Consider the following 12,713-nt stretch of genomic DNA (forward strand, 5'->3'; position numbering starts at 1 on the left):
CCAAAAGGTGGACACCTCCATCCTCCTCCCCGTTCCCCAAGGGACCCCCCCCCCCCGAGGGTGGACACGGGGACGGAGGGGGATGGAGGGGAGGCCACAGACAGAAGCTGGGCCGGAGATGCCAAGGGCTCGGAGCAATGTGTGGGAGCGGAGAGCAGGCAAAATGCGCTGGGCTCAAGTACCCAGCCTTGCCTTGCGTTTCATTGTGATTGAGAGGAAAGCAAGCCGCGCGCAGTTGAGCCGGTGATAAAAGCCAGGGTCACATTACCAACCCCCGCTCCCACCCCACTCCCACTCCCACCCCCACTCCCACTCCCATTCCCGGCTATTCCCCAGAGAGCAAGTCAGCATTTGATAAAGTGGAGGGTGGGATTTCACCAGATCCAAAAACCTGTTCTTTTTTTATTTCTCTAAAGAGAAGGCAGCAACTATGAGCCATGCTTAGGGCCAGCCCTGCTTGTCAAGCCTTACTAGAGAACTTGAACCTTGTTGCCTGGCAATTGGACACAATGTTTGATAATATGCTTATTATCATAATAGCTGACTACCATTGAGAGGGGAAAGAAATGTACATATATATACAAAATAAATAGGTAGTTTTAGGGAAAAGGGCCCTAGATCTGGGAAGGGGGACTTAAGCAGAGGTTTTGTATAAAAACTGACAATTGAGCTGAGTTCTGAGAGAAGCAAATACTCTGAGACGGAGCAGGGATGTGGGGAGAGAAGGTCGCAGGTGAAGCAAAGCTGAGCCTCACTCTGATTGCTAAGGGTTGAGTGCATCTACCTGGCCTCACCTCTGACTGCAAAAGCTCGAGCGCATACACCTGGCAGTCAGAGGCGAGGCACAGCTCTGCCGCACTGGCCGCCCTCCTCGCCGCCAGTCCCTGGGAGCTGAGGTGGAGTATCTTCCCAGCATCGGGAAAAGGCATCGCGAAGTCACGGACATAGGAGAGCTGGGACTTTTGATGTGAAGAGAAGCAAGTAAACCAGTGTGGCTGCTGAAAAATATGTTCGTTGGCTGGAAAATGAGGAAGGAGCCTGGTTGAGTAGGTTGTGACAAACGGATCAGGATGTATTTTATATTAGAAGAAATGGGGAACTATTGGAATTTCTTGAGTTTGGGAAGGAGGGGTTGTTAAAAAGATCAACCCTGCACTTTAGGAAAATCTTTTGGGCAAGCAACTAGCTTGGATTGAGCTTAGGTCAAATAGACTGTTTTCTTTTTTTCCTTTATTTTCTTTTTAATTTATGGAATAAAACAAGAATTTTCATAACCTAGTAAACTAAAAAAGATGACCCTACGTGAAACTGCAAATCTATTATGTACAACTTGCTATTCCCTTTAAATATATAATAGTTATCTTGTAAATTTCTTTTACTTTTTCCCTCCCCAGAGGTAAAGATATATATATATATATATATATATGTATGTATAAACACATATGAAAAATCATTCTATATGTCTGTGTATCAATTCTTTCTCTGGCTGTGAGAGCATCTTCCTTTATATGTTCATTGCAGTTAATTTGGGTATTTATAATAGTCAAAATGACTAATTTTCTCAAAGTTGATCTTTTTTTAATTTTCAATTTTTCATTCTTTTTTCAATTATATTTAAAGATAGTTTTCAATATATGTTTTTGTGGTTTTCTCCCTTTCCCCCTACAATCATGTTACACATATTTCCATATTAGTCAAGCCATAAAAGAAGAATCAGAACAATGGGGAAAAAACTATGAGAAGGAAAAAGCAAAAATAACAGATTTTAAAAAATTCTGAAAATTGTATGTTTTGATCTGCATTTAAATTCCATAGTTCTTTCTCTGGATGTAGATGGCTTTTAGAATTATCCTTGCTGTATTGCTGAGAGGAGCTGAGTCTATCATGGCTGATCATCTCAAAATGCTGCTGTTAAGATGTACAATGTTCTCTTGGTTATGCTCATTTCACTGAGCAACAGTTCATGTGAGTTTTTCCAGGTATTTCTGAAATCCACCTGCTCATCATTTCTTATTGAGCAATAATATTCCATTATATTCATAAACCACAGTTTGTTCAGACATTCTCCAATTGATGGACATCTCCTCAATTTCCAATTCTTTGCCACTTCACAAAGAGCTGCTATGAATATTTTTTGTATGTGTGGGACTTTTTCCTCTTTTTTATGATCTCTTTGGGGTAAGACCTAATAGTGGTATTGCTGGATCGAATGTAGTTTTATTGCTCTTTGGGCATAGTTCCAACTTGCTCTCCAGAGTACTTGGATCAGTTCACAACTCCACCAACAGCATATTAGTGTCCCAGTTTTCCCACAAACCCTCCAACATTTATTATTTCCCCTTTCTGTCATATTAGCCAATCTGTTATATGTGAGGTGGTACCCCAGAATTGCTTTAATTTCCTTTTCTATAATTAGTAGTGATTTGGAACATTTTTTCATGTGACTATAGATAACTTTAATTTCTTCATCAATAGACTGTTCATATCCTTTCACCATTTATCAATTGGGAAATGACTTGTATTCTTATAAAATGTGCCTTTCTTCTCTATATATTTTAGAAATGAGGCCTTTATCAGAAACACTGGCTGTAAAAGTAGTTTCTGCTTTCCTTCTAATCTTGGTTGTATTGATTTTGTTTGTGCAGAAACTTTTCAACCTAATATAATTAAAATTATTCATTTTGCATTTCATTCTGTATTTCTTCTTTGGTCATAAATTCTCTTTATCTCAATAAATCTAAGTAAATGATTCTTTGCTTTTCTAATTGGCTTATACTATCACCCTTTAAACCTACATCATCAAAGTGGTTCTTAAAACAATATTGCTGCTACCATATACAACATTCTCTTGGTTCTTACTCATTTTGTTCTTCATTATTTTGTGCTAAATAGGCTCTTTACAAATTTGGACAAGGGATGATGAGGACCTGAACTGGTATAGTGATTGTATTAAGTAAGAGGAGAAAAAGGGACTTTCTTTTAGAGGTGTTATTATAGAAATGGTAAAAATTGGTGATTGATTGGATTTCAATTGGGTATCAATCCAATTGAAAATGAGAATTCAAGGATAACTAGAAAGAAGATTATATCTTTGACAATAATATGACATTCAGAAGACAGTATAAGATAGTGAATTCTGTTTTATACATACAGAATTAGGGATACCTATTGGATTTCTAGTTTGAACCACCCATCAGACAATTAGAGCCATTTTTTTATTTTCAATAATTAATATACTTTTTATTATATATTTTATTTGTTTTCAATTATATACAATAGTAGTTTCTACCTATCATTTTTTGGTAAGGTTTTGAATTTTATACTTTTTCCCCCCTTCCCTCTCCCTTTCCCCTCCACAGAAGACAATCTGATAGGCTTTACATTGTTTCCAAGCTATGCATTGATCAAAATTTAATGTTTTGAGAGGAAAAAAAACTTATCCTTGAGGAAAAAATAAAATACTAGAGATAGCAAAATTATGTAGAACACAAGTCAACTTTTTTTTTTTAGGTTTTTGCCAGGCAAATGGGGTTAAAGTGGCTTCCCCAAGGCCACACAGCTAGGTAATTATTAAGTGTCTGAGACCAGATTTGAACCCAGGTACTCCTGACTCCAGGGCCGGTGCTTTATCCACTGCGCCACCTAGCCGCCCCACAAGCCAACTTTTTTTTTTTTTTAAATTGAAGGTAATAATATTTGTTCTTTGTGTAAACTCCATAATTCTTTCTCTGGAAACAGATGGTATTTTCCATCACAGATAACCCTAAAATTGTCCTAAATTATTGCAGTGATGGAATGAGCAGACCATTAAGGCTGATCATCACCCTATGTTGTATAATGTTCTGGTTCTGCCCATCTTGCTCAGCATCAATTCATGCAAGTCTTTCCAGGCTTCTCTGAATTCCCATCCCTCCTGGTTTCTAATAGAACAATAGTGTTCCACAACATACACACACCATAATTTGTTCAACCATTCTCCAATTGATGGATATCCCCTTGATTTCCAATTCTTTGCCACCACAAACAGAGCAGCTATGAATATTTTTGTACAAGTGATATTTTTACTCTTTTTCATGATCTCTTCAGGGTACAGATCCAGTATAGGTATTGCTGGATTCAAAGGGTATGCACAGTTTCATTGCCCTTTGGGCATAATTCCAAATTGCTCTCCAGAAAGATTGGATCAGTTCACAACTCCAATGCATTAGTGTCCCAGATTTCCTACATCCCTGCCAACAATGATCATTGTCCTTTCTGGTCATATTGGACAATCTGAGAGGTGTGAGATGGTACCTCAGAGATACTTTAATTTACATTTCAATTAGATCAATTTTCAAGGGCACTGGAGAGAGAAAAGGTAGAATCTGTAGATCTAGGAGACATCATGGTATTCATCAAGTGAAGGAGTATAGAGGGGAAAAAAAAGGGAGGAGTGCTCACGTCAAAATACTGAGGTACTTTCATAGCTAGTGAGCAAAAGAAACAGTTGTGGTCATATAGGCAGCAGGAGAACTAGGAGAGAACAAAGTCAGAAAAACCCAGAGAGAGGAAAGTACATAGGAGAAAAGAGAGGGTGATCAACAAGAGTCAAATGCTACAAAGAGGCTAAGAAGGGTGAGAACTGAGAAAAAGAGGTCATTAGAATTGAAAATTAAGAGATTACTGGTTATTTTAGAAAAAGTAGCTCTGGTTAAGTGATGCACTTTGATGCTAGATTGCAGTGGGTTTAGAAGAGGGAGGAAAGAGAAACTGTAGATAATTTTTCCTAAGGAGTTTTGTTGAGAAAGAGAGTAGAATAAAGGGGTAGCTAGGTGATTACAGTGGATAGAGTGCCAAGCCTTGAGGCAGAAAGACTTATGTCTTTGAGTTCAATTAGGGCCTCAGACACTTCTGAGCAGTGTCACTCTGGGCAAGTCAGTTAACTCTGTTTGCCTCAGTTTCCTCTTCTGTAAAATGAACTGGAAAAAGAAATGGCAAAACACTCTAGTATCTTTGCCAAGAAAACCCCAAATGGGATAATGAAGAGTTGGACACAGTTGAAACAACTAAACAACAACAACAACAACAACAACAAATGACTGTTGTCTCTCCTGACAGAAAATTAGTTTTTTGAGGGTAGGAACTATTTTGGTTTTATCTTTATAGCCCCAGTGCCTGAATATAGCAGATGTTTAATAAATACTTGCTGAAAAATTAATATCTAAAGAACATTATCTATTTGCAAGTTTATGAGTTCCATAATTTTTCTACCCCCTTTTCTATCTGAGGCCAAATTTGAACTCAGGTACTCCTGACTCCAGGGCTGGTGCTCTATCCACTGTGCCACCTAGCTGCCCCTTCATTAATTCTTAATCTGGAGGTGGATATAGCATGCTTTGTCATAGGTCTTTTGGATTTGTGATTGATTGATTGATCATGTTTTTCTTCCCAAGTTTTTCTGAAAGGAGATGTCCTTCATAATTTCTTTCTTTTTTTGAAAATAAAACAAAAAAAAATTTAAAAGGTTACAAGACATAGGAAGGGCTAGGGAGAGAGAAAGAGAGAGATGTGAAAGAACAGCCAAGCAGCCTTGGCTGGGCTATGGTCAGAGAAGACTGAGCCGGCCCTGAACCAGGGTCCAACCCAGGTTTTTATGTCTAGCCTCTCATCCCGAGGGCAAAAGGTGAATGCCCTTCCCCTATACTGGACCCGATCCTTCATAATTTCTTACAGCACAACAGTATTCCAACATATTCATATACCTTAACTTGCTCTGTATTGTTTAATTATTTTTCAGTTATGCCTGACTCTTCGTGATTTGGGGTTTTCTTGACAAAGGCGCTGGAGTAGTTTTTCATTTTCATCTTAGCTCACTTTACAGAAGAGGAAACTAAGGTACATAGGGTGAAGAGACTTGCCCAGGATCAAGCATGATGAAGCTTTCTGAAGTCAGCCCTGGAACTTTATCTACTGTGCCACCTAGTTGCCCTATATTTTTTTCATTCATTCCTCAATTAATGGCCATACCTTCAGTTTCCAATTCTTTGCCACCACAAAAAGCATTGCTATAAGTATTTTTGTACATATGGGTCCTTTTCCTTTTTCTTTCATCTCTTCGAGGTACTGGCATAATAGTGTTATCACTGGGTCAAAGGGTATGTATAATTTAATAGCTTTGGGGGCAAAGTTCCAAAGTTTCAGCTTAATTCAAAGTTACACTAACAGTGCATTAGAGCATCTTTTTTCTCATAACCCTTCCAGCATTTGTAATTTTCCTTTTTTGTCATCTTAGCCAATCTGATGGTATTAAATTGTACCTCAGTTATTTTAATTTGCACTTTTCTAATTATTAGTGAGGTTTTTTTTTTAGGGTTTTTTTGCAAGGCAAATGGGGTTAAGTGGCTTGCCCAAGGCCACACAGCTAGGTAATTATTAAGTGTCTGAGACCAGATTTGAACCCAGGTACTCCTGACTCCAGGGCTGGTACTTTATCCACTGTGTCACCTAGCCACCCCTTCTTAATAATTTAGAAAGGCGACAGCTAGGTGGTGCAGTGAATAGAATACAGACACTGGAGTCAGGAGGACCTCTGTTCTAATGTGGCCTCAGACACTTGATACTTATGGGCTAATTGTGTGACCTTGGGTGAATCACATAAACCCATTGCCTCACCAAAAACAGACAAAAATTTAGAAAGTACCTTATATTACTAGACATATCTAAATTCAGATTTAATAAAATATCATTTGAAATTTTACATCTCTTACATTGTTAGTCCTTCTTTAGGGGGTCACATAGCATTAGTACAACTTAACTAGTATGTGACATAAATCCTCACTTAAGTGGATTTCTTTTTTTTTGTCTTCTGCTTTGGCTTCTGCTACTACTTTTCTTCCTCTTCCTCCTCCTTTTATTTTCTCCTCATTTTTCTCTTCCCCCCTCTTTTTCTTTTCCTTTTCTTCCTCCTTTTTCCCCTCTTCCCTTTTGTCCTTTTTTCTCCTTTCTTCTCTTCTTCTCTCCTCCCACCCCTTCTTCTTCTTCTACTTCATTAATACAAGGAACGCTAGCATAGAGTTTTCTACAAAAAAGCAAATGATGCTGTCTCTAAAACTTATAGTCTTTTTATTAAAGATATTATTTGAGTTTTACATTTTTCCCCAATCTTGCTTCCCTCCCCCCTCCCCCCCACAGAAAGCACTCTGTCAGTCTTTACTTTGTTTCCATGTTGTGCCTTGTTCCAAATGGTGTGATGAGAGAGAAATCATATCCTTAAAGAGAAGAGAAGTCTAAGAGGTAACAAGATCAGACAATAAGCTATCTGTTTTTTTTTCTAAATTAAAGAGAATAGTCCTTGCACTTTGTTCAAACTCCACAGCTCCTTATCTGGATACAGCTGGCACTCTCCTTTGCAGACAGCCCAAAATTGTTCCCAATTGTTGCACTGATGGAATGAGCAAGTCCTTCAAGGTTGAACATCACTCCCATGTTGCTGTTAGGGTGTACAGTGTTTTTCTGGTTCTGCTCATCTCACTCAGCATCAGTTCATGCAAATCCCTCCAAGCTTCCCTGAAATCCCATCCCTCCTGGTTTCTAATAGAACAATAGTGTTCCATGACATACATATACCACAGTTTGCTAAGCCATTCCCCAATTGAAGGACATTTACTGGATTTCCAATTCTTTGCCACCACAAACAGGGCTGCTATAGATATTTTTGTAATGTTTTTACCCTTTTTCCTCATCTCTTCAGGGTATAGACCCAGTAGTGGTATTTCTGGGTCAAAGGGTATGCACATTTTTGTTGCCCTTTGGGCATAGTTCCAAATAGCTCTCCAGAAGGGTTGGGTGAGTTCACAGCTCCACCAACAGTGTAATAGTGTCCCAGATTTCCCACATCCCTTCCAACAATGATCATTATCCTTCCTGGTCATACTGGCCAATCTGAGAGGTGTGAGGTGGTACCTCAGAGAAGCTTTAATTTGCATTTCTCTAATAATTAATGATTTAGAGCATTTTTTCATATGGCTATGGATTACTTTGATCTCCTCATCTGTAAATTGCCTTTGCATATCCTTTGACCATTAAAACTTATAGTCTTGAGGGGGGATTCTGGAAGATGGTGGAGTAGGTCAGAAAATTCCAAGCTCTCCAGATTTCCTCTTCTAACTACCTTGGAATGAAAGTAGATAGCACAAAGAAATAAAAGTTACGACAGAACAGTGTTCCTTTGGGGATAACTGGTGAAGCTCCAGTGTTCCTTCTGGGAAACAGAACTGGCTGAGTGTGTGCTGGCTAAGTGAAGGGCAAACACCTCCAGGCTAGCTCCCTGAAGCAGCAAGAGGCTAACCCTAAGGGAGGCTGGATTGGGAGGTAGACTTACCTTCCAGACAGTGTGGGAAATCAGGCTGCTGAGAGAGAAAAAAGTGGGAATCCCTGCTGATAAGGGACACTATGCACATCTGTGCAGGTGAGATACAATCCTGGACAAGAAGGAACTAGCACAAACCTGTAAGTACAGAATCCGTGGTTCAGGATGGTGCTGGCTATTGACACTTAGAGAAGAACTGAGTTTTTGGACTTGGTTCCAGGTCAGAGGGGAGAACTGAAGGCTATAGCCATTGGAGGAATCTCAGATAGCAAGACTGCTGTGGTTTGGAGGGAGAAAGGAATGCATAGGTTTTGTCCAGGACAAAGCTCCTGACACCAGGGCACCATCCCCAACCCTGCAGGATTAGCGGTGACTATAACAATAAGATACTGACTTTTTTAAATGAGTAGGGAAAGGAGAAATAATTCAACAGTTATTATGGGAATATAGAGGATTGGGTTCACTTTCAGAGGAAGATGCTGAAGTAAAAAAAAAAAAAAACCCTTTCCTACCCCAAAGAGTAACGTCAAACGACTACCTGCTCAAAAAGATAGAGGAACTAAAAAAAAGACTTAAAAAGTCAAATAAGAGAGATTGAAGAAAACCTAAAAAGAAAAAAAGAAAATAAGAACAATCCAAGAAAATAATGAAAAGTAACTAAACCAACTGGAAAAGGAGATCCAGAATCTTAAGGAAGAAAATGATTCTTTGAAAATTAGAATTGGGGCTGGCTAGGTGGTGCAGTGGATAGGTCTTGGGCAAGCCACTTAACCCTATTGCCTTGCAAAAACTAAAAAAAAAATAGAATTGAGCAAGGGGAAGTCAGTGAAGTCATATTATATATATATATATATATATATATATATATATATATGTCTCTAATATGGATACATATATGGATATATATGTGTATGTGAGTATATATGTATATATACATATATACTATGTATATACATGCTTAGTTATAGCTGTCCTGGGGAGAGGTGGGAGAAAAAAAAGAGTACAGAAGAGAACAGAAGAAATAGCAGAGAACAGAAAAAAACCTGCAAGGAAGCAAAAAAAAAGATGGACAATTTTGGACTCAATGTATAGTATTTATTATATAGGCTTTCTTGAAATCAAAATTAATTTTTTATGTTATAAATTTTCTCTTATGCTTTGCTCTGCACATAATGTTTTTTGCTTATTTTATAAAATAAAAATAAGTTAAAAATAAAATAAAATTTATCGTCTTAGATTAGGCATCTGGAAATTTATGAACATGAAAAAAATTTTATGGCTATATTTGAGTATAATTAACTTCTTTTGTATAGTTATATAAGAAGCCAATGGGAGTAGATAGAACACCATCCCTGGAGTCAGGAGGACTCCAAATTCAAATCTGACCTCAGACACTTACTAGTTGTGCAACCCTGGGCAAGTCACTAAACCATGATTACTTTGCCAAATGGGCAGTTAGGTGGTTCAGTGGACTTGGAGTCAGGAAGATGGAAGTTCGAATCCTACCTCAGACACTTGATACTTACTAGCTGTGTGGCCTTGGGCAAACCACTTAATCCCAATTGCCTGGCATCCAGGGTCATCTCTAGTCATCCTTATCCATATCTGGTCACTGGACCCAGATGGCTCTGGAGGAGAAAGTGAGGCTGGTGACTTAACACAACCCCCCTCACTCAAATCGAATTCATATGCTTGTAGTGGCATCACCTCCTTGATGTCATGATCTTCGAGAACAAAGGACAAATATCATCATCATCATCATCATCATCACTTTGCAAAAAAAGAAAAGAAAAAAGTATCCAATCTTCTTAACTTTATTTTAATGTATATTAAAATATGATTTTTATGCATTTTAAAACATGATTCTGAGAAGAGATTCACAAGCTTCACCAGGCTACCAAAGGGGTCCATGATACAAAAAAGTTAAAAGCCCCTATGACAAAGAAATCTAATTGAGGCACTGGGATATTAAGTGACTTATACAGACAGGGTCACATAGACTGTGGGTGTCAGGGATAGAATTTAAACCTTTTTCTTGATTCCAAGGTCAAGCTCTTATCCACTTTGCCATTCTGTCTTCTCTCAGTACCTGCCTCTCACTGTTTGTTATACCCCATATGAGATAGTTCCAGCTACTTTACCCCAACAAGCTCTAAATGGGTAGAGTACCTGGTCTGGAGTCTGATAGACCCCTCTACCTGAGTTCAATACTTGTTAGCTATATGACCTTGGGCAGGTCGCTTAACCCTGTTTGCCTCAGTTCCTCGTCTTTAAAAGATGAGTAAGAGAAGCAAACAACAAACCACTCCAGTGTCTTTGGCAAGAAAACTCCTAAAGGAATCACAAAGAGTTAGACATGACTGAAATGATATAACAACAAAAATGGATTATTAATTAGTTTTTTCTCATCTTTTTCTTCCTTCAGAAGGAAAGATTGTTTTTGACAAGCTGCTCTCTAACCAAGAGTGCATATCTGAGTCCAGTTATGACCTCACAGAATAGTCTTTCTGTTTTCTATTTAAATAATTTAAAAAAATTATATATATATATATATATATATATATATATATATATATATGCTTTATTATTTAGGGGAAAGATACAGAGAGTTTGAAGTCAGCTCCATAGCAAGAGTGCTAGATATGTTGCTGCATGTAGATGATATTCACTACTAGAAAAATATGACCTCAGGCTGGCTTAAAATATGGAGAGACAGTATCATGTCTTTTTCTTATTAAATAAACAAACAAAAACAAAACACCCTAAGACCAAAATATTGAAGCAGTTAAGCAAATATCCTCTTGCCCAGGGAAGTAAATATTTATTCCAAGCAAATCAAGAATCCTGATTTAATTTATTGGACTAGGTCTCTGTCTTTGGGAGGTAGGGTGACTGGTAAAATAACATTTGTGGGCTGGCAGAATGTTGGTACTTATTTGTGGGACTGTGTTAAAGTTCTAATCAGTTCCATTAAGAGAGAGCAACAGCGTAGTGTTCCAGTTCTTAAAAACTAGACTATTTAATCACCATCCTGAAATTTTCTTTGGGAGAAGTTTCAAGTCTTCAGAATGATTCAAGCCATTTAGCTCTTATTGTTGTTGTTTAATGTTTATTGAGTAGCTACAAACAGGGTTGGACTACTTCCCCCAATTAGGCTGGGCAAATTCCCATGATGGCAGACCATCAGGAAGAATACACACACTTGCTGGAAAAAGTAGGGGTTATTTCATAGTTCACCAGGCAGAGCAGGTCCAGTTGCTGGAAATGCTTGTTCAACAAAATATGTTAAACATTATTTTCAACTTATACACAACAGAGTTTGCCTATGACACTGGGATCCCGTTATACCCAATTGTGAAATTATTTTCTGGGATCATTCAAAAGGAAAAAAGAAAATTGCCCTTTGATTTTAGAATTGTTATTTATCCAGAAATGAGTTTAAGATTTTTTTTTTGTTATAGTTGTTGTTATTCTGTAAAGTTAAAGTGAAGATTTAGAAGGGAAAAAATAATTTACACATTTTCATGTGTTTGAAAAATAGTCAAACTCAAGATTGCATAACCCTGAATGGGGAAGTCAACAGGAAAAGGGTAAAGTCTGATAAGTCTGGATATGAATTCTTGCATGGGATTATTTTAGGAAATGTAAAGTTAAATATGATTTTTTCCTTTAATTTTTCAACTTAAAAGCTGAAAAAAATCACAACCAAAAAATTATTTTCAATTTAGCATTTATTTTCTCTCTCTCCTCCCAGTTTCCCTTTGGGGGGTGGGGAATCCAAGCCCTGTAACAAATATGCTTGGGAAAACAAAACAATTTCCCACACTGGCTATATCTAAAAATTTATATCTCATTCTGAACCCTAATTCTATCACTTCTCTCAGAAGGGGAGTGGGATTCTTCCTCATCAGTCCCATAGAATTATGGCTAATCACAGCATTCATCAGTATTCTTAAGTCTTTCAAAATTGTTCATTTTTATAATATTGAAGTTACAGCAAAAATTGTCTTCATGGTTCTGTTCACTTTTAGTCTATTCTTCCTAGGTTTCTCTGAAACCATCCCTTTCAACATTTCTTATAGCATAATACTATTCTATTACATTCATATGCAATAATTTCTTCAGCAATTGATGGGTATTATTCTCTTATTCTTTAGTTCTTTGCTACTATAAAAAGAGCTGCTTTAAATATTTTTGTAACCCCCTTTTCCTTTTTCTTTGATACTTCTTGGTTAGATCTAGTATTGGTTATTGGTAGATCAAAGGGTATAATATACATAGTTTAGTAACTTTGAGGCTTAGTTTCAAATTGCTTTCCAGAAGGTCTGAAATAATTTCTAGCCAGTTTCTAGGTCTGCTAATATTG

The sequence above is a fragment of the Macrotis lagotis genome, chromosome 4 (assembly GCF_037893015.1).
Source record: "Macrotis lagotis isolate mMagLag1 chromosome 4, bilby.v1.9.chrom.fasta, whole genome shotgun sequence".
NCBI lineage: Eukaryota > Metazoa > Chordata > Mammalia > Peramelemorphia > Peramelidae > Macrotis > Macrotis lagotis.